This window comes from Giraffa tippelskirchi, chromosome 14 (assembly GCF_054371585.1).
Source record: "Giraffa tippelskirchi isolate mGirTip1 chromosome 14, T2T-mGirTip1v1.2.pri, whole genome shotgun sequence".
Lineage (NCBI taxonomy): Eukaryota > Metazoa > Chordata > Mammalia > Artiodactyla > Giraffidae > Giraffa > Giraffa tippelskirchi.
The window spans coordinates 67,468,470-67,488,356 of record NC_137288.1 but is presented as its reverse complement, the minus strand read 5'-3'; the positions used below and the strand labels follow the sequence as shown (position 1 = coordinate 67,488,356).

Genomic DNA, 19,887 nt, shown 5'->3' with positions numbered 1-19,887 from the left:
GGAGTGGGTTGCCATTTCCTTCTCCAATGCACGAAAGTGAAAAGTGAAAGTGAAGTCGCTCAGTCGTGTCCGACTCTTCGCGACCCCATGGACTGTAGCCCTCCAGGCTCCTCCGTTCATGGGATTTTCCAGGCAAGAATACTGGAGTGGGTTGCCATTTCCTTCTCCATTAGATATTAAACTCATATCTAAACAATTCATCTCTAAACTTAGATTCATATGATATAAGATTCATAACTAAAATGACCATGGTTTTGGTCACTTTATATTTAGATAAGTATGGTTTAGTTTTTGGGAAAAAATGGTAAGTAACTTGATCATTTTCTCCCAGAATAATATCAGAATACTTATTCAAGTGTAACTAACATGTTCAAAAAGTTAGTGAAAACATTTTCTTGGGATTTGGGTGGATCTGAAAGCAAACTTTTCAGTATTTTTAACATAAGATCTATTTCAAACAAATGATACAGGTCTTAAGATGAAAGCTGTTTTTTTTTTGGACTTCCTAGAACATAAATTCTTTAAAATTAAAAAAAAAAAACTGCAGGATCATAAAACAAAGAACATTTAATTACTGAGATTTGTCCACATTCAAGTTTAGCCTCTGTGAACACTATAATAAATCTATATAAGTATACCTCACTATGTCATGAATTTATATTTCCCTTGATCGCTTTGATTTCAGTTTTCAACAAAAGTAAGATAAAACCACCACAGAAGTGTAAAGATGTCAAATTTATCTAACTGCTGCATAAAATTAATGACTGATTTTTTTTTTTTTAAGTAAAGCGTCTTTTCACTGATTATTAGAACTGCTTAGAATGTGAACTGCATGATTTTTCATGGCTGTACACTCAAGGACAACAGAGAATGACCTTGAACAGCAGTGTATAAAAATACATTTATCACTGAAATGGCATGCTGGCTGTCAGTCAATATATGCCTCTCATTTGTTAGGAGGTTCTCCTGCTGTGATTCCCTCATTACAATTTGCTTTTACTTCCTAGGCAAATGACAACTAGAAAATGAGGCAGCTTCTTTCTTGACCAAACTTAATCCAGAAAAAATGAGATGACAGCTGCAGCCACTCAAGTGTTACAGGACATTTTACACGTGTTTGTAGAGGCCCGATTATATATTCTAAATATTACATCACTGGGTGTGACAGCCGGCACATTATCCCACTCTCCTAGTCTCCTCCATTTGTGGAAAGAAGGGTTTCAGAAACAGGATGCTTTTTACTTACAAAATAATTTCTTGTATCCCATCCAATCTTTTCCTAATCAAACAGTTTGAAGTGTAGAATGCAGATAAACACTCAATTAGAGAGAGGCTGGAGAAAACATTCTAAGGTACTTTGAGGAGACTTATTCAGCTAAAGTTGTTAGCTAAAGGGAGTAACCAACTCCTGCCTTACGTTTTTATGATGGTCTCAATGCACAGCTTACACTTTTCTAGGAAGCAAAAAAAGGTAGATTCACTTAGATAATTTACTTGGACTAGAAATATATGTGTGAAGAAAATTATAGTATAGTCACATATAGGTTTAAGTTATGTTTAATTTATTTTTTCATATAAGGATTTTCTGACCCACTGATTTCTAGTCACGTTTTGAGACACCTCAGGGCACAATATCTTATTACAAGAGACGTGGAATTACCACAAAATGCTGAAAACAAAAACAATCTTTCCTTTAAATTAAAAAGTACAGATGTGAGAAAGCACCCTAGGAAGGGGAAGACAAAGGAAATAAAAACTCCAATGACTAGTAATAAGGTATAGAGAATCAACTAAAAAAAACCAATGACTTCAAATAATTATCTGTTTGGTTTTAGTTTTCCTTTACTTAATGTGGCCAAACAATTTCTGTTCTGGTGTAGATGGGCCCGGTTTTCTAGTTGGAGTTTGCATTTGGGACTCTGTGTTGGGAAGTTTAAAATCAGAGATTAGTAAAGAAACAGACTAAAAATATAGGTAGGTGGATGAACAAGAACGTGATGCTAAGTGAAATCAGTCAGACACACACATTAAAAAGCACATACTGAATAATTCTACCTCTACGAAATCCTCGATGAGGCAAAACTACAGTGACAGGAAGAGTCAGGGATGGCCAGGGTGTGAGGACTGACTGCAAACGGGTAGAAGGAAACTTTGGAGGGTGACATGTTCTGATCTTGCTGCAGTGGTGGTGACAAGACTGTACACACTGGCTAACACCCATCCAACTGTGCCCTGCCAGGGTGAATTTACTACATGTAAATGACACCTTGGTAAATCAGTCACCAGTATGGACACAAAGAAAAACAGATACAGTAGGAAAGAGGGGGTGGTGTAAGAACTGATGCTTTTGTCACTATTGCCTGTGAGTGCTGAGAAATGCACAAGGCTAATTCCTTAGCGTATGGGCTCTGGCTTCTGCCCAGAACCCATCTTCCAGTTCTTCAATGATCTCAAAGGACAGCACACCCACAGTTCCTCCTGGGGAAACTTAACCACAGCCAAGGACAGAAATGGTAAGGACCTAACAGAAGCAGAAGATACTAAGAAGAGGTGGCAAGAATACACATAAGAACTATACAAAAGAGATCTTCACAACCCAGATAACCACAATGGTGTGATCACTCACACTCACCTAGAGACAGACATCCAGGAATGTGAAGTCAAGTGGGCCTCAGGAAGCATCACTACAAACAAAGCTAGTGGAGGTGATGGAATCCCAGTTAAGTTATTTCAAATCCTAAAAGATGATGCTGTGAAAGTGCTGTACTCAATATGCCAGCAGATTTGGAAAACTCAGCAGTGGCCACAGTTTTTTTCCAATTCCAAAGAAGGGCAATGCCAAAGAATGTTCAAACTACTGCACAATTGTGCTCATCTCACACACTAGTAAAGTAATGCGCAAAATTCTCCAAGCCAGGCTTCAACAGTATGTGAACCGTAAACGTCCAGATCATCAAGCTGGATTTAGAAAAGGCAGAGGAACCAGAGATCAAATTGCCAGCATCTGTTGGATCATTGAAAAAGCAAGAGAGTTCCAGAAAAACATCTACTTCTGTTTTATTGACTATGCCAAAGCCTTTGACTGTGTGGATCACAAAAAACTGTGGAAAATTCTTTAAGAGATGTGAATACCAGACCATCTGGCCTGCCTCCTGATAAATCTGTATGCAGGTCAGGAAGCAACAGTTAGAACTGGACATGGAACAACAGACTGGTTCCAAATTGGGAAAGGAGTAAGTCAAGGCTGTATATTGTCACCCTTCTTATTTAACTTATATGCAGAGTACATCACGCGAAATGCCAGGCTGGATGAAGCACAAGCTGGAATCAAGATTGCCGGGAGAAATATCAATAACCTCAGACATGCAGATGACACCACACTTATGGCAGAAAGAGAATAACTAAAGAGCCTCTTGATGAAAGTGAAAGAGGAGAGTGAAAAAGTTGGCTTACAGCTCAACATTCAGAAAACTAAGATCATAGCATCCAGTCCCATTACTTCATGGGAAATAGATGAGGAAACAATGGAAACAGTGGCTGACTATTTTATTGGGCTCCAAAATCACTGCAGATGGTGACTGCAGCCATGAAATTAAAAGACACTTGCTCCTTGGAAAAAAAGCTATGACCAACCTAGACAGCATATTATAAAGCAGAGATGTTACTTTGCCAACAAAGGTCCATTTAGCCAAAGTTATGGTTTTTCCAATAGTCATGTATGGATGTGAGAGTTGGACTATAAAGAAAACTGAGCACCGAAGAATTGGTGCTTTTGATCTGTGCTGTTGGAGAAGACTCTTGAGAGTCCCTTGGACTTCAAGAAGTTCCAACTAGTCCATCCTGAAGGAAATCAGTCCTGAATATTCATTGGAAGGACTGATACTGAAGCTGAAACTCCAATACTTTGGCCACCTGATGCGAAGAACTGACTCATTGGAAAAGACCTTGATGCTGGGAAAGATTGAAGGCAGGAGGAGAAGGGGACGACAGAGGATGAGACGGTTGGATGGCATCACCGATTCAATGGACATGAGTTTGATTACAAGCTCTGGGAGTTGGTGATGGACAGGGAAGCCAGGTGTGCTGCAGTCCATGGCGTCGCAAAGAGTTGGACACGACTGAGCGACTGAACTGAACTGATCTGAACTGTTTCTCAGTCAGGATACCCTTCCTGTAAATCCGCGGGGAGTGTTCTTTTCCTTGAACTCTTGCTCATCACTCTCTAGTAGCTTTGTGTATGCCACCAGAGACATTTCTTCCTTTTTAATGTAAGTCATACATTTTTTGCTCAATTTATAACACTGGCTATTGATTCAGGACTACTGGACCTAACCATCTTACCTTCATTGTTTTAAAGCCCTAAGCCTAAATTTATATCTATTACTGTCCATAAATAGTATGTTTAATGCAAAAGGTACAGGATTTAGAAAAGTATTTTTGAAATTCTAGAATCTGCAAATAGAAAATCTCACACATTAAATATTATATACCAGAAAGATATTAAGACTCATATTTAATAGATAGCTGCTGCTAAGTCGCGTCAGTCATGTCTGACTCTGTGCAACCCCATAGACGGCAGCAACCCCATAGACGGCAGCCCACCAGGTTCCGCCGTCCCTGGGACTCTCCAGGCAAGAACACTGGAGTGGGTGGCCATTTCCTCCTCCAATGCATGAAAGTGAAAAGTGATAGTGAAGTCGCTCAGTTGTGTCCAACTCCTAGCGACCCCATGGACTGCAGCCTACCAGGCTCCTCCGTCCATGGGATTTTCCAGGCAAGAGTACTGGAGTGGGGTGCCATTGCCTTCTCCAAGCATTAGTACTGAAATGGACAATCCAGCTTTTACATGAGGAAAACTTTTGAACATTTCCCAGAAGAACAATTAAGCTAGAAGAAAATAATAAGCCACAAACTTCACATGTGTGTGTCTAAAAGGGTTTTCCACTTCTCTGCAAACTTGTGAGAGTGACACAGTTAAGGAGCTGCTGTTTAAGCTAATCGATTTTCAACATACTAATTCTCTTTCAGAAAGGAAGATTACAAAACCACTGAAAACCAAAATGGTTAGGACCTATTAGAAAAACTGAATTTGTCTACAGAATATGGCACTTACAATTAAAATAACACCCAATAGAGGGGCATGGAAAACAAGAATAACATTCAACGAAGGGAGAATGACATAAATAATTTAGTATCATCCTTAATACACACCTTCTCCATTAAGAAAAATAAGAAATTAAATAACACAGGATCAGTGAAATTAGATTAGAGTACTATTCATTAAGATTTCTCTTCTTGGCCACTGAATAAATTCTGATTTATGATAGGCTTTTAAAAATATGAATGTGATTCTAGTTAATTAAATACAAATACTAATAAATCTCTTTAAAACAACTTTATAAACTGAAGGATTAGACTGTCAGGACTTTCACTTGCTGACAGCCTCTTTAAATGTTTCCATACTCTATCTGCTAGCAGTGCTTAGTCGCTCAGCCGTGTCCCACTCTTTGCGACCCCATGGACTATAGCCTGCCAGGCTCCTGTGGCCATGGGATTTCCCAGGCGAGAATATCGGAGTGGATTGCCATTTCCTTCTCCAGGGGATCTGCCCAATCCAGGGACTGAACCCGCATCTCCCATGTCTCCTGCATTGCAGGTGGATTCTTGACCTGCTGAGCCACCGAGGACTCCACAAATATTCTGATACTCCCAATTCTTCATGTGGAGACTGTTCCTAAGGAACAGTGATCTTCGAGCCAGCAGCAGAGCTCCTGTGGGTCCAGAGTGTGCAGAAACGTGCCACAGCGAATGCTGAGCCCAGTGACCTGCAGTGGATGCCAACAGGAGAGAAGCCCGCGGTGGCCAGAGGACAGAGACCACTCTCTGTTCAGAAAATGCCCTTGGAAGGGTTTCTGGAGTCCTACTTCTACCCTACTCTGTAGTTTTCTATTTTTCTTGCCATCTTCCATTCTATCTCTCTGTGTTGTTGAATTTATTATATAAGAAGATAATGCAAAAGCATTAAATTCCCATTAGTCTTGGTTATTTTTCATTGACTGTTTTCTCTACCATGATGTATCTCTCTCTCTCCTTGGCTCTCAACACAAAGAAAACCTTTATTGCTGAGTTTTTTTCCCCCTGGCCTACATTTTTTGGAACACTTTCTCTTTTTCCTAATCCTTTTTTCTAGATATTTTTCAAGGACTTAGATGCCTCAGACTAACACAGGGACTGATCTCATGGAGAAAGCTTGAAAAGAGTTCCTACTATCCTTTCCCTTTATTTCAGTCATCTCAGAACGGCGATTTAAAAGAGTTCTGTGATCAGCTGTTTCTGAGGTTTAATGTATGATCCATTACCATTCTATAGATATTATTTCCTAATATTTATTCCTAAAATAGTCATATCTATTATCTCAACCTATCCCACAAATTTAACTTTTCTAAATTTCTGTATTCAAAAACTTTCTTCTGATCCTAAATTCTTTACCAGGTTTTTTTCTAATATGCTCAATACGAGGATGGATGTTGCGGAATACAGAGTGATTGTGAATAAACTCTCACATTAAACTAAAGGATTGTACTGTCAGGATTTTTCACTGACAGTCTCTGTAAAGTTTATCGTATTGTATTTTCTAATATAAGACTCCATAAATAATCTCATAGCTGTGACTTCTTCAGGCAGGGGCCATTCCCACATATTTGAAATCATGGGATAAATTACTATCCCTTCTACATGACACGTTATTCATACTGGCACTAGGTTGGGATATTGTTGCTAAAAGCTTATTTTCCTCAGCTGTTAAGTGATGTAATATACTATCAAGAACTTGCAATAATCAGGAATAAGACCTGCGGTTTCTCAAACATTCCATATTACTATATTTTTAAAAAGTATTTTCTTATTTTATAAGTAGAATAAGCTCCTTAATTTTTTGTGTGTGTAAACGTCATTTAAATCACATTCAAGTCCTACAAAAAATACTATTAATTGGATTAAAAAAGGTGATTTTTTGATATGTACAATCTGGCAAATTTTATTTTTTAGTGACTTTTGATGACATTTTTCAGATTTGTCACGGTTGTATCATTTGATAATTAACTCATTGAAATGGACATCCAAGCTTCAACTCATCATTCCTTAAAAGAATTCTATATGGGGGGTGGGGTGGGGGTTACAAAATCAAACTGCATGGTAAAAGGAGGATGAAGTTATGATTAATCCAAAGCCACTGAGGGCCACATTGATTTCAAGTATGCTGAGAGAATTCAATTCTTCCCCTGTAGACCGTTCAGTCCCACAAAGTATGCCGCACCTCCATGTTTTAAGAGCATCTCCTCCAACCTGATTTTATTAAATAGAACCCATAAAAACCTCGAGTTAGGCCTACAACTGCAGTGTCAAATATATGTGTCAAGAGATGGCAGCACTTGACCTTTGCCCTGTGAGGCAAGAGTCCCGGGAACACGCATGGCTCCCGGGAGACCCGCAGTTTAAACCCGATCTCTCACAGGTCCGAGGGCGGGGAGACACATGAAACCCCACGATCCTTGGGTCTTCACTGCTTAAGCACTGGGGCTCTGGATGCTGCACTGTCCTTTTCAGAAGAGCCCCATGCCCTCAGCACGCTCCTGTCCACCATGTGAAGATTCGCTCTGCCCTGTACAGACTTGCGTTGTCTTCACTCCGGTGTTCTAAAGCAACACGATGACAAGCAGGTTTACTTTCTCCTCTGTCCCTCATCCTTACTCTAAGGGTTATCAGGGGGAAAAAAAGGCTTCTCTAAAGCGAGAGTTAAAGCTGTGTTTTGAAACACAGGCCATACACATAATCACTATTCCATCTGTGGCCACATGCCTGTACAAAGGGACAGCTGAAGACGAGGAAGGCTGACTGGCTCTTGCTGTAAGCGCTGCACATCCTGCTAGTCTCAGCAGCTCTACCATCCCCTGCTTATAATCGAAGTCATGCATTCACCCTCTTCTGAAAAAGCTGGAATCTAGATATCAGCCCAAGTGTCAAAAAATATCCCAACACGAATTAAGTAACAAATATTAAGAATTAAGAATATTAAAAATATTAAGAAATATGAATTAAGTAAGAAACAATACAAGTGGAATGATTTTCAAAGGCTTGATTACATTTGTCTGTTTTTTAGAAGCCACAAATAAGCTCCTCTTGGTAGCCAAGATGTGTGTAAGCTGTCCACATGGAAATGAAACACCCTTTGGACAATTCAGTACAACTTATTTCATTCTGCCAGGAAACACACAGATACATACATAATAAAACTGCATTGTTAAATTTAACTTCTGGTTCTAGTCATTAATACCTGACCTTACAGATCTAATAGTAAATGCCACCCCCACCTTCTGCCTTGCCCCAACCCATGGGGAAATTCAAAAATGGATGTTGTCTTTTCAGCAAATACTTCGGCTTTGCCTCAGATGTTTACAAGTGTGATAAACATTTATTCTTTTCTATATCTGCCACTACTGTGAGGTTATTGATCAAATCATACGTGAAAACACCCTGCCAGAGACCATGCAGAAGGATATATGTTGTTTCTGAAAAGTAATTGCTTCCTTCCTTCTGAACAATTCATTGTTTAATCCAGGTTTGTTTTAAATCTGATTTCTGTTGAGATCTCATTCAAGTCACAGTTGCTTATAAAACACTCAAGCAAATCCGGATTTACATACCATAATTTGCAGTAGTATTACACTGAATCACTGAAATGTGATCCTTTCTATTTTAGGTTTAGAAAAGTGCCATTTTAAAGGCTCTTTGCAGGTAATTTTTTACTGAATATCATGTGCTGTTTTCTACCTCTCAAGTGAAATATTAAAGAAACTTTAAAAAAAAAATGCAAATGCTTACATGATATGGCAGGCTGAAAAGAACAAAGAATATTATATCTAAAGAACACCCTGCTGCTTGCTGAAGCCTCAGAATTTAAGTCCCATTTTGTACTGGTTGACAGAAGAGAAGGGAGAAGTGAGGCAGTTTTCTCTGTGCCCTTCTGAGTGTGTGCGTGCACTCAGCTGCTCAGTCGTGTTCGACCCTTGGCGACCCTGTGGACTGCAGCCCGCCAGGCTCCTCTGTCCATGGGATTCTCCAGGCAAGAATACTGGAGTGGGTTGCCATTTTCTCCTCCAGGGGATCTTCCTAACCCAGAGACTGAACCTGTGTCTCCTGCAGATTCTTTACCACTGAGCCACCGGGGAAGCTCCACTTCTGAATAGTTCTGGGCATTTCTAACTTCCTTGGGAGGCTCTCTTCCCTATTGGACCAACTGCCTCAAAATTGAAGGGAAAATAAAATCTTTACCAGGCAATATCTAACTCTGCATGATTTCCCAATCTGCTAAGTAGCCTGCATTTATATATATTCTAGCTTATATTTTCTTGGATGCATCTATTTTTCACAACAACCATGTATTTTATATTTCTGAATTAAGAAATTTAATCTGGCAAATTTGGCCTTAAAACCTTTTTACTTTTCTTTTGACAATTGAAATTTTAAGTATTTTCAGTAATTTGTGAACTATTTAAAAAAAAAAGTCTCTTTCCAAGCCCAAGAATCCAAGAGGAGAAGCCCAGTTTCTTCCCTAAGTATGTACACAAGAAAAATCTAACCCTTCTTTTATTTAGGTTCACCTTAAAAAAAGAAGAAAAAAAGTAGTAACTACAGATGCTAGGCTACTGGCTCTGAAAAAGCAGAAACAGAGTCTCAGCCAACTTGTATTACCAAAAAGAAAAAAGAAAAAAAAAGGATCCTCAGATGAGTGACCCAGGAGGGGAAGGGATCACAGCCAGCTGTTTATTAAAGACTTCTGGACTCACTTTAAACAGCGGATGCACTGATGCTTCCATCCCTTGGACAGTCCTCTCAATTCACTGCTCTACTCTTTGATTTGAAACCATTAAGCCTCAGGCTTCCCTTGGTGGCTCAGTGGTAAAAATCCTCCTGCCAACGCAGGAGACCTGGGTTTAATCCCTGGTCCGGTGGAGCCACAACTGTTGAGCCTGTGCTTTAGAGCCGGGAGCTGCAACCACTGAAGCCTGTGCACCCTGGAGCCCGTGCTCCACAATGAGAGAGGCCCGAGCGCTGCCATGAGAGAGAAGCCCCCACTCAGCAGTGAGAGAACAGCCCGCTCAGGAAGGAAGAGCCAGCAGAGCCAAAGATCAAATAAAATTACACACATAAGAAAAGAAATCATTACGCCTCAACAAGTGGCAAGTGGCCCAGCTACCAAAGAGGCATTAATTCCAGATGCCTGTCTTACGGATCCGAGTCTCTCCACGGACGGCTTACTGAACAAAGTATCCTTTCACTGGCAGACTAGGTTCTACCTCCATGATGACGCCCTTGGCGGTGGTGGTGACCCAGAATGTGTAGATGTCACACACACTCAGGCAGCGGACGCTCTGACTGAATGTGGGGTTTCAGTACAGAGAGGAGGTAGGGTTGTGGGGAGGGTCAGAAATCGGAGGCATTCAATGGGTTCTAGCAGTTCTCATGAACTCTCAAGGGCAGGAACTCTGTAACGCTTTCTGGCATAAAAAGATTCCATTTGAGGGGTTTGAAGTGAATTATTGGAGGTGAGGGGTGACAGAAGAGTAAATCCCTGAGTTCAGGAAGAACTAGCCGTGGTTCAGGATAGTGAATCATTTGGAGGGAAGCTGGAATTTCATAGGGTGACTTATGCTGGGAACAGTCTTTGAGTCTATGGTAGACCTAGTCTCAGGAGGATTCAGATCTGGCCATCAGTCAGATTTTTTTCCCCAAAGAAATGAGCATTTAATCATTTACACTGTGCTTAAAAGAAAAAGTCACTGATTTTATACCGTTCAATTTGTTTTTTTGCCAGGAAATAATCATTTTGAAGAGGAAATCAAAAACTTGAATTCTGAGTTCAAGTAAAATGACTGTTTCTGAGGTAACTGGCAGGATTTCACCAGAGGCAGCTTTCTCAAGGTCTTCCTCTATCTTCACTTATCCTATAGCTAGAATTATACACCGATACTAAGGACATGAGTCACTGCCTTCAGAATTTACTGTCCTTAGCATTATACCAGGCTGCGAAAATCCAGAAGTCTAAATTTCAAAAGGAAGTGGTTTTTATCCCTCATACTCTAGCCTAAATTACTACCATAGAGTATTTGATGAATAGCTTTAAAAAAAACAAACAAACCCTAAATCGCCTTACTGGTTAAAATTCTAATACTTCAAGAATTTAATTCATCTAATGTGCCATTGCTTCTTGACACATTTGTTCAACGAATTAATAAGTTACTAGCTATCTCCTAGGCATTTAACACTGTCTAGCATATTCCTTACCGTCTGAGTCACCAGGTAAGTCCTTAACAGCATATGGTTCACTTTAGTAAAGTCCTCTCTTACAATCCTGAAGCCTAGAACTTTATGCTAGAATGAAGAAATGCTATGCTACTATGAGATATGAAAGATTTAATGTGTGCCAGAGTACTATGCAATTGGATTTTATTTAATAATGGTCACTATGGGGTATCCCTGGAGAAGGAGCTGGCAACATTCTGCAGTATTTTTGCCTGGAGAACTCCAGGGACAGAGAAGTCAGGCAGGCTCAAGTCCACCGGGTCACAGAGTCTGACACAACTGAGCGAACAACACAACGCGTGGGGTATGGCCCATGGACAGTCTACCAACAAAGAGTGTAAAACTCCTGCTATGTTTTATATTAAAATCACAGAATCTATTAAATAATGCACGTGCAAATGTAAACATACTCAGGCAGTGTCATGAGAATCTACAATTAAATTATTCAGGGAAAAGTTTACGAAGGAAAACACAAAAAAAGAAAAATAGTCCCAGGACATTATTCCTATTCATAAGAAAATGAAAAGCCATCATCAGTAGTCAAAAATTAACAGAATAGTTGAAAAATATGAAACTCAGGAATGCTACAAGCATAGCGAAAGTCATGCATTTCCAAGGATTTCCATTAACATCAACAGAGCCTACAAGCACATGTGGTGGTGGTGCTTGAGTCACTCAGTTGTGTCCAACTCTTGCGACCCTTGGACTGTAGCCCGCCAGGCTCCTCTGTCCATGGGATTCTCCAGGCAAGAACACTGGAGTGGGTTGCCATTTCCTTCTCCAGGGGATCTTCCTGACCCAGGAATCAAACCCGAGTCTGTGCATTGCAGGCGGATTCTTTACCAACTGAGCTACACAGTAGTTAGGGGAAGCCCCACGAACACCTGCAGAGTGTAGCAAAAATGCATTTAAATAGTAATGAATGAGCAGTCACATTGGTTCTATTTTTTTTTTTTTTTTAATCTTTCAGCTGCGCCGAGAGGCATGTGGGATCTTGGTTCCCTGACCAGGGATGAAGCCCATACCCCGTGCGGTGGCAGTGCGGAGTCTTAACCATTGGACTGCCAGAGAAGTCCCACGCGGGTCCCACCGTAATCAACAAAACTGTAAAACAAAGTGACACGCTAGCAAGAAAGAGTCTGTTACCCCAAGCAATTACTATAGAACTGACTAATAGCAATTTATTTGCCTGATCACTACCAACAGTGTCCAGTAATCTGAAGATCATTCTGGAAGATGACTGATCACTTTACAGGAAAAGACCATTCCTACAAAGTGAAGTGAAGTGAAGTGAAGTCACTCAGTCGTGTCCAACTCTTTGTGACCCCATGGACTGCAGCCACTCAGGCTCCTCCATCCATGAGATTTTCCAGGCAAGAGTACTGGAGTGGGTTGCCATTTCCTTCTCCAGGGGATCTTCCTGACTCAGGGATTGAACCCGGGTCTCCCCCATTGCAGGCAGATGCTTTACCCTTTAAGCCACCAGGGAAGCCAGTCATTCCTACAAAAGGGTTTCTTATAAATTAGGGTGAAAAGGAAAAATACACAACCCCCCTACACCTCCACATTTTCCCTAGACAGAAGCTCCTTTCGACAGCCTAAACAAAAGGGCTCTGCTAACACACTGAAAATGAAGCATTTACACAGTTAAAAGCTGAAAAGGTCTATCCAGGGAGACAGCAGTACATTAGATATGTTTCTGCATTTCTTTTGATACAAATTCAATTTTTTAAGAGCCTTTACCCTAGACATGACGTCACACTTTTTACGATAATAAAAATTTAAAATCATAGTATGTGGCTTCACAGAGCGGTCAGCAAGTTTACTGTTTTTCCAGGCAGTGCCATCTCATTACAGCACATGGCATCTTTCCAGAAGAAAACAAAAGAAAAAAGTTAAATTGATTACTATGTCAACCTTGGCATCCATATGCCAAATTGTTCTTTGATAAGAGCTAAGTATTGGGTAGAAACTTGAGAAAAACTGTGTTCTTTTCTGAATTCCAAATTCTTGCTATCACATACCATTTCTTAAGTTCACAGATATACATCTAAATGATCTGGGTATTTCCAAAATAACTCGAGGCTTTTCTACTTTCCTTCTTAAGTGTTAGTCACTCAGCTGTGTCTGACTCTTTGTAACACCGTGGACTGTAGCTCGCCAGGCTCCTCTCTCCATGGGATTCTCTAGGCAAGAATTCTGGAGTGGGTAGCCATTCCCTTCTCTAGGGGATCTTCCTGACCCAGGGGTCAAACCCACATCTCCTGCACTGTAGGCGGATTCTTTACCATCTGAGCCCAGGGAAGCCCTACTTTCCTTCTTAGGAAGTCAGTTTATTGGACCACTAAGTGCTTCCTTTGTTCTCCCAAATGACTCTTTTTCACTCAACCTATTTGTCACAGAGTGGTCAGCAAGTTTACTATTTTTTTCAGGCAGCTCCATCTCATTACAGCAAAATTGTATCTGTAAAAACAGATATAATACATGGTCACTACAATATAGATTTGAGTTCTTGGAAGGTATATAATTTCATGAAATACTAGGACACTACAGTAGTGAGTTAGCTTGCAGTGTGGACCAGCTTGAAGAACACGTGACTCATAACTGTCATAATGCCAGCTTATGGTATATCCATTTCTCTCATTCAAGATCCAAATAAAAGGCAAATAACTATCCAGAGTTGGGACATGCCTCTTAATGAAAAATTTACACAAAGCATGCTACACCGTTTTCTTGACCATTGTATCCCTGAGCTCCTACTCTAGTGGGATATTTGGGGACAGGCTGCACTGGCCTTCAGAAGTCACAGGCCAGGGCTGGGAAGACAAGGGAAACAGGGAAAGTGCGATCCTCCAGGCCTTCATTTGACTATGTTTACATTAATTCCACTGTTTTTTCAAAATAATTATTACTTATTACTTGGGCTTCCCTGATGGCTCAGATGGAAAGAATCCACCTGCAACGCGGGAGATCTGGGTTCGATCCCTGGGTTTGGAAGATTCCCTGGAGAAGGGCATGGCAACCCTCTCCAGTATTGCCTGAAGAATCCCCATGGACAGAGGAGCCTGGTGGGCTACAGCCCAAGGGGTCGCAAAGAGTCAGACACGACTGAGCAACTAAGCACAGCATAGCACATTGCTTGGAAAAGGTCTCCATTAGCATTAGATGTTCTTTATGGTCTTCATCATGAAACTTTAAATTCATACTCCTAATTAAGGAAGACCTTTACAGAGCTAACTATTAATGAGTATGCTCAATATTGCTAGAAGTGTATTATTTTCTACTTTTAGACAAAATTAAAGCTTTAAAATGAATTTTAAAGCTAGCATAAGAAAACTCATGACTTTGGGAATAATCTCTGTGAATAAAAGCCCCCACAAAATCCCACACTTATTTTGATACCAGTGTTATCATTTTTGAGATATCTTGTTAAAAAACATTCCATAGAGACTTCATCTTTATAAAGATGTCATACAGCTTCTTCTCATAGACAGACTAATTTACAAAATGCTGGGGTGCTGTGTACTGTTGTTAATTATACAAAGAAAACGGGCACCCCATCTTCCCAGCTCTAAAGCACTCACATTAATGTGTTTTGCTACTGACACATATCTAGCCTGGGATGAATTCTTAGGCTACAGGAGTGATTCAGAAGACCAGCTGCCTTAATCAAGATAGGTAAGGAAAAGAGAAGTTGTTATTTGATTAGCTGAATTATTCTTTTTCATTATGAGTGCTTTATAAAATTAAACAGCAAAAGCTTGAGGTTACTTAACACTGAGCAGGCCTCATGTCTTCAGTTTTAATTAATATAATTAATTAGAAGAAGAAATGGAGAACATTAAAAATCTGGCAAAATATATTTACAACATAAATAATAATATATTTTGAAAGGCATGAATTGTCTGAACATTGTATTAAATTATACATGAAATCATAATGAGAAACTGAACTGAAAGATGTAGACCCTCTCTTTCCACTAATATTTTGTTCCCTTAGAGATCTCTGGGATCACATTATAAAACAGAGTATTGGTATTCACAATTTAAGTAACATCTTGAGCTGCTGTAATAAACTACATTTAAAATAGAGGTGTAAGATTGTGCGAATTCAACAGACACAGACTCCTTTTTCTTCCTCTGCTATAACAGCTCCTCTTTCTCTCCACGTCTACATACTGTCCGCAGACTCAGTGTGGTCACAAGCTAGTCCTGCTCAGTCCACACGGTGCCTAAAATTTTTAGAGTTCTCCTTCCCCTCCTCCCAAGGAGGCAGATCACTTACCTCCCTTGAGATGAATCAAATTTCATTCAACTCGTTTTTCTCCCACTATTTATAAAACATGATTTTCATGTGTTGTAGTCAAAGCCAAGAAACACACGTGCCACAATTTCAATCTCAGGAGAACAAGGAGGTGAGCAACTGGATAGTCCCCCAAAATACAGTCTGATGTCCCAGTGAGGAAGTAAGTGGTTGCTGTAATTAGGAATGAGTGAGGATCATGGTTAATTTAATGAAGGAGGGAGACGGTATACGTGATGCATGCATGCTCAGTCGTGTCTGACTCCTTGCGCCCCACGGACTGTAGGCCACCGGGCTCCTCTGTCCATGGGATTCTCCAGGCAAGAATACTGGAGTGGGTTGCCATTTCCTTCTCCAGGGGATCTTCCCGACCCAGGGATGGAATCCGGGTCTCCTGCTTGGCAGGTGGATTCTTCACTACTGAGCCACCTGGGAGGCCCTATGGTACATGTGGGGTGGAAATAAAGAGAAGTCTTAGATGAAGAAATAGCATGTACAAAGGTCTGGGTGTATGAGGGAGAAAATATAACTATATAGCTAATAGTTATATTATATATAGTTGGTTATATATATCCTCCCCTGCACTGGTCTATTTTTAACTGTGATGGTTACTTGTGATAAGCTAAAAAGATTTTCCAAAGCAAAAAAATCCAATGAATATTTCCTGTATTATTCTCAACTATTTAATAAATTCATTTGCCTGGTAGCACATACCTGCTTCTTCTGCGTTTACAAGAATGCCTCATCTTTTATCTTTCATTGGAGTGGGGTCCACTAACTGCTGTAAAATGGTAACAACAAAAGATATGCTTGCTTTCCACAAGATCTTTCTTCTGAGGAAACTTTACCTCTTAAGAAAAGTAAATCTGTATTTTGTTGAAAGATGTACTTGGTAAGTCAACTGATGCTACTGGGACAATAAGATAGAAGCTTATGGATTTATACTTTATAAGTCTGAGATATGAAGCAATAATTTTATAAAATCAACAATTTGGAGGGCTGAGAAAGTGGGTGAGCACAAGTCTATCTCCCCACAACTACAGTAGTGTGTGTGTGTGTGCGCACGCACACATGCATGCACGCAACACTTGTATCAATGAGCAGCAACCTGGCATGTTTATCGTGAGATAATCACACCCCTAGAGGTTTAGAAGCATTCAGCTGAACCTTGTGCCGTTCAACACACTTGGGGTGTCATTATCTCATGATAACCATACTCCCTGTCAAGCCTTATTGCTTAATTAGAGGTTACGAAGGTGATAAGACTAAAAGAAATTGGATGAACATTACCTAAGATGAATGATACCTTAATCAACTTAAACCTGGTGGCTGAAGGAAGCATGATGAACAAACACAAACAGCGAGTTACATGTTATTTTTAGAGAAATTTGTTAATAATAAATGAGGAGAAACCTAACCTGCGCCCACAGATTACTTGGACTGCATTTGCCAAGAGACAGGACGTTTATGATCAATAATTTAAATGGTGTTTTCATGCAGTATGTAAAACATTCAAGAGATGAATGACAACATGAAATTTAACTTTAACCTAAGATATCCAGTTTATGGACAACAGTGATTCATCATAATCCAAATACAGAATTTAGGTATGAAGTCTGCAAGGACACTGATCAATAACACCCATGCTGTGTTAAGATTTTAACATACTAACCTGAAACCAAAGAGGAAAAATTGTGTGATATGCCCCTTCCTATTTTTTTCCCCACTACAGCTTAAAATAATCAGACAGGACCCCCCCCCCCCAAAAAAAAACTACAGCACCAAATGCTCTAAAAAACCATGTCCGAATATTTAACTTTAGTTCTTTTGTTCTATTTTTGTAAACAACTGCCATGTTTGTGGACAGAATACAGCTCCAAATACAGTGCACTTGAAGCTGCTTTCCAATTCACTGTGAAACATCAATTATCTTTATCAAATAACAGCATCTCATCTCAGTCCATTATCAAGATGGAGTCTTATTTTAGCTGGACCGAAGCCCTATCTGTATATCAGGGCTGGCCACAGTGGCAGAGCATGAGTGAAAGGCTGTGAAATAATCAATAATAATCATCAAATTGTGGTCGAAAGGTTGTGAGGATGGAAGTTTTTGATGAAACCTCACTTTTTTTTCTTTTGGATGCTGATGATAAAGCTTAACCTTTGCAATACCTGACGACTATGACTCAGTTAGAGGAAGCTTTACTTACATTTTAAAGTGGTTCCGAATGTCCAAAGACCCACAGATACTTAAGTGGGACACAAACCTTGTGCTATGGAAAACCATCAGGTGGGAGGGCTCAAAACCATGGTGACCAGAGCTGTAAACTGGGTACTTGCCTCCTACACAGAGAACTCAAACCTGACAGACTGTGGGTGCGAAATCCATGTAAGAAAAGTCAGCTCTGAAAGAACAATGATTGCATAACAATGGGTCAAATGTACCCGTTAATTATCCCAGAGGTGAATGAAATGTTGGCAAGCCTCGGTACCTAGATTTGAAAAGGTTGTAGGATGGCTGTTGGCATCTCATGCCCTAGAAGTTCATGAGGTGTGGCATGGAGAATCACAGAGAAGAATTCATTTCTTAATTTAAAAGAAAAATATTAATTTGATGGAATGAGACGTGCAATGCCTTTCTCTGATTTTTCTGTCATTGGGTTCAATTTACACCACCTAGACATAAATCAGAAATAAATTAGTTGAGAAACAACCAGACTCCCAACGAGAGACAATTTTGTTGTCCACGGTTTTATGTAGATCCATTAAGTCTTCCAAGATAACTAAGAAGAAAGATTTTACATGATTTCTTCTAACTTGTGACCCTATCGGAAGTTGAAATGTATAATGGAGGAGATTTTGACAATAGCAAATTAGAAATATGTAAATTAAATACAACCAGATGCTTAAAAAAACCATCATGCACTGTAGTAATAAATCATGGTATACTCTTGGAGACATATTTCAAAACTCACTTTTGAAACTGAGTATTACAGCAACATATCAAGCCTAATGTGAACATAGAATATGCTTTTCATTAGCCCAACATTTAAAAACTATAGTTTTGTACTCACAATGCAAAGTTTCATGTTAACAATACACACAAAGCTAGTGTTGGCTGTAAGACAATAAAAATAGAATAGTGTGTGTGAAATCTTGCTGTAGAGGTACCTATTAAACTACACAAGACAGAATCCTAAAATCGCTACAACGCTTTGTCCCATATACAATGAACGTTCTCCAGAAACATCGCGGTGTTCTTGGGCTGAGTCAGTCGGCTCTCAGAGCTGAGGGGCAATAAGATAGTATGTTTTATTACCAGTGTCATGGAGACGGTGTGAAAAATCAAGAGCCACAGGCAGGCAGCAACAGTGGGTCAATGGTGCTCTCAGAGACACTGTGCAGATAATCAACAAGGCCCGAGGTTCTCTCCGCACCGCACACAGCTGAAGGGCAAATCAATACAGCCGGGGGGGGGGGGGAGCGGGGGGCACTGCCCAGCTCACTTCCCACGATACACTGCGGCTACTCTAGGAAAAATACCCCCAACTGGAAATAGAGCAAACTTGCTGGGCAACTGAACAATCAACTAACCTTTCATGTAATCACAAATTCACCCTTCCAATAGGATTCCAAAAAAATCCGAACCTAACAGTCTGCCTAAAAATGAAACCACAGCCAGGAAAGAAAATGCTACCTAAACGAGGGCCAGGATAGAATCACTTAAATATGAAAAGGGCAAATCTGAGCTTATGAATTACTTCAGTTTATAATCCTAAAATGAAAGTTTAATCAGGATTTTTGTGAGTGAAGAATTCTACATCAGGAGGCTTTTGTTCCTTAACTTTGGGGCCCAATATTGATAATGTTCAAGCAGTATTATCGATTTGAAGAGTAAACAAAAAGTAAAACTATACTAAATTTAGGAAATTGTAAATTATATTTGAATTACTTTAATTGTTCCCCAAAATGGAACATAACACTTCAACGCATCTTACTGGTTATGAGGGCAACATTTTGTCGACAGTTTTTGTACCTGATACCTTGCTAAATATATGATGCTAATATTTCACATTTTCCAGTAAAAATTTATGGGTAGGAATATGTTGATTTATTATTTCTAAAGAAAAAGGTGATTCATCACATCCATCATTCTGTTAATCATTAGGCGTTATTTCTAAGTTACTATGTAAAGCCATCTTTCTTGAAATGAGAAGAAAATGT

At 39.8% G+C, this 19,887-nt stretch overlaps 1 protein-coding gene across 20 annotated transcripts in view; it reads right to left on the bottom strand.

Annotated features, from left to right (window-relative positions):
• Positions 1–19,887, bottom strand: part of WDR7 (WD repeat domain 7) — a 373,254-nt gene that overhangs the window by 34,962 nt on the left and 318,405 nt on the right. The window lies entirely within an intron of this gene.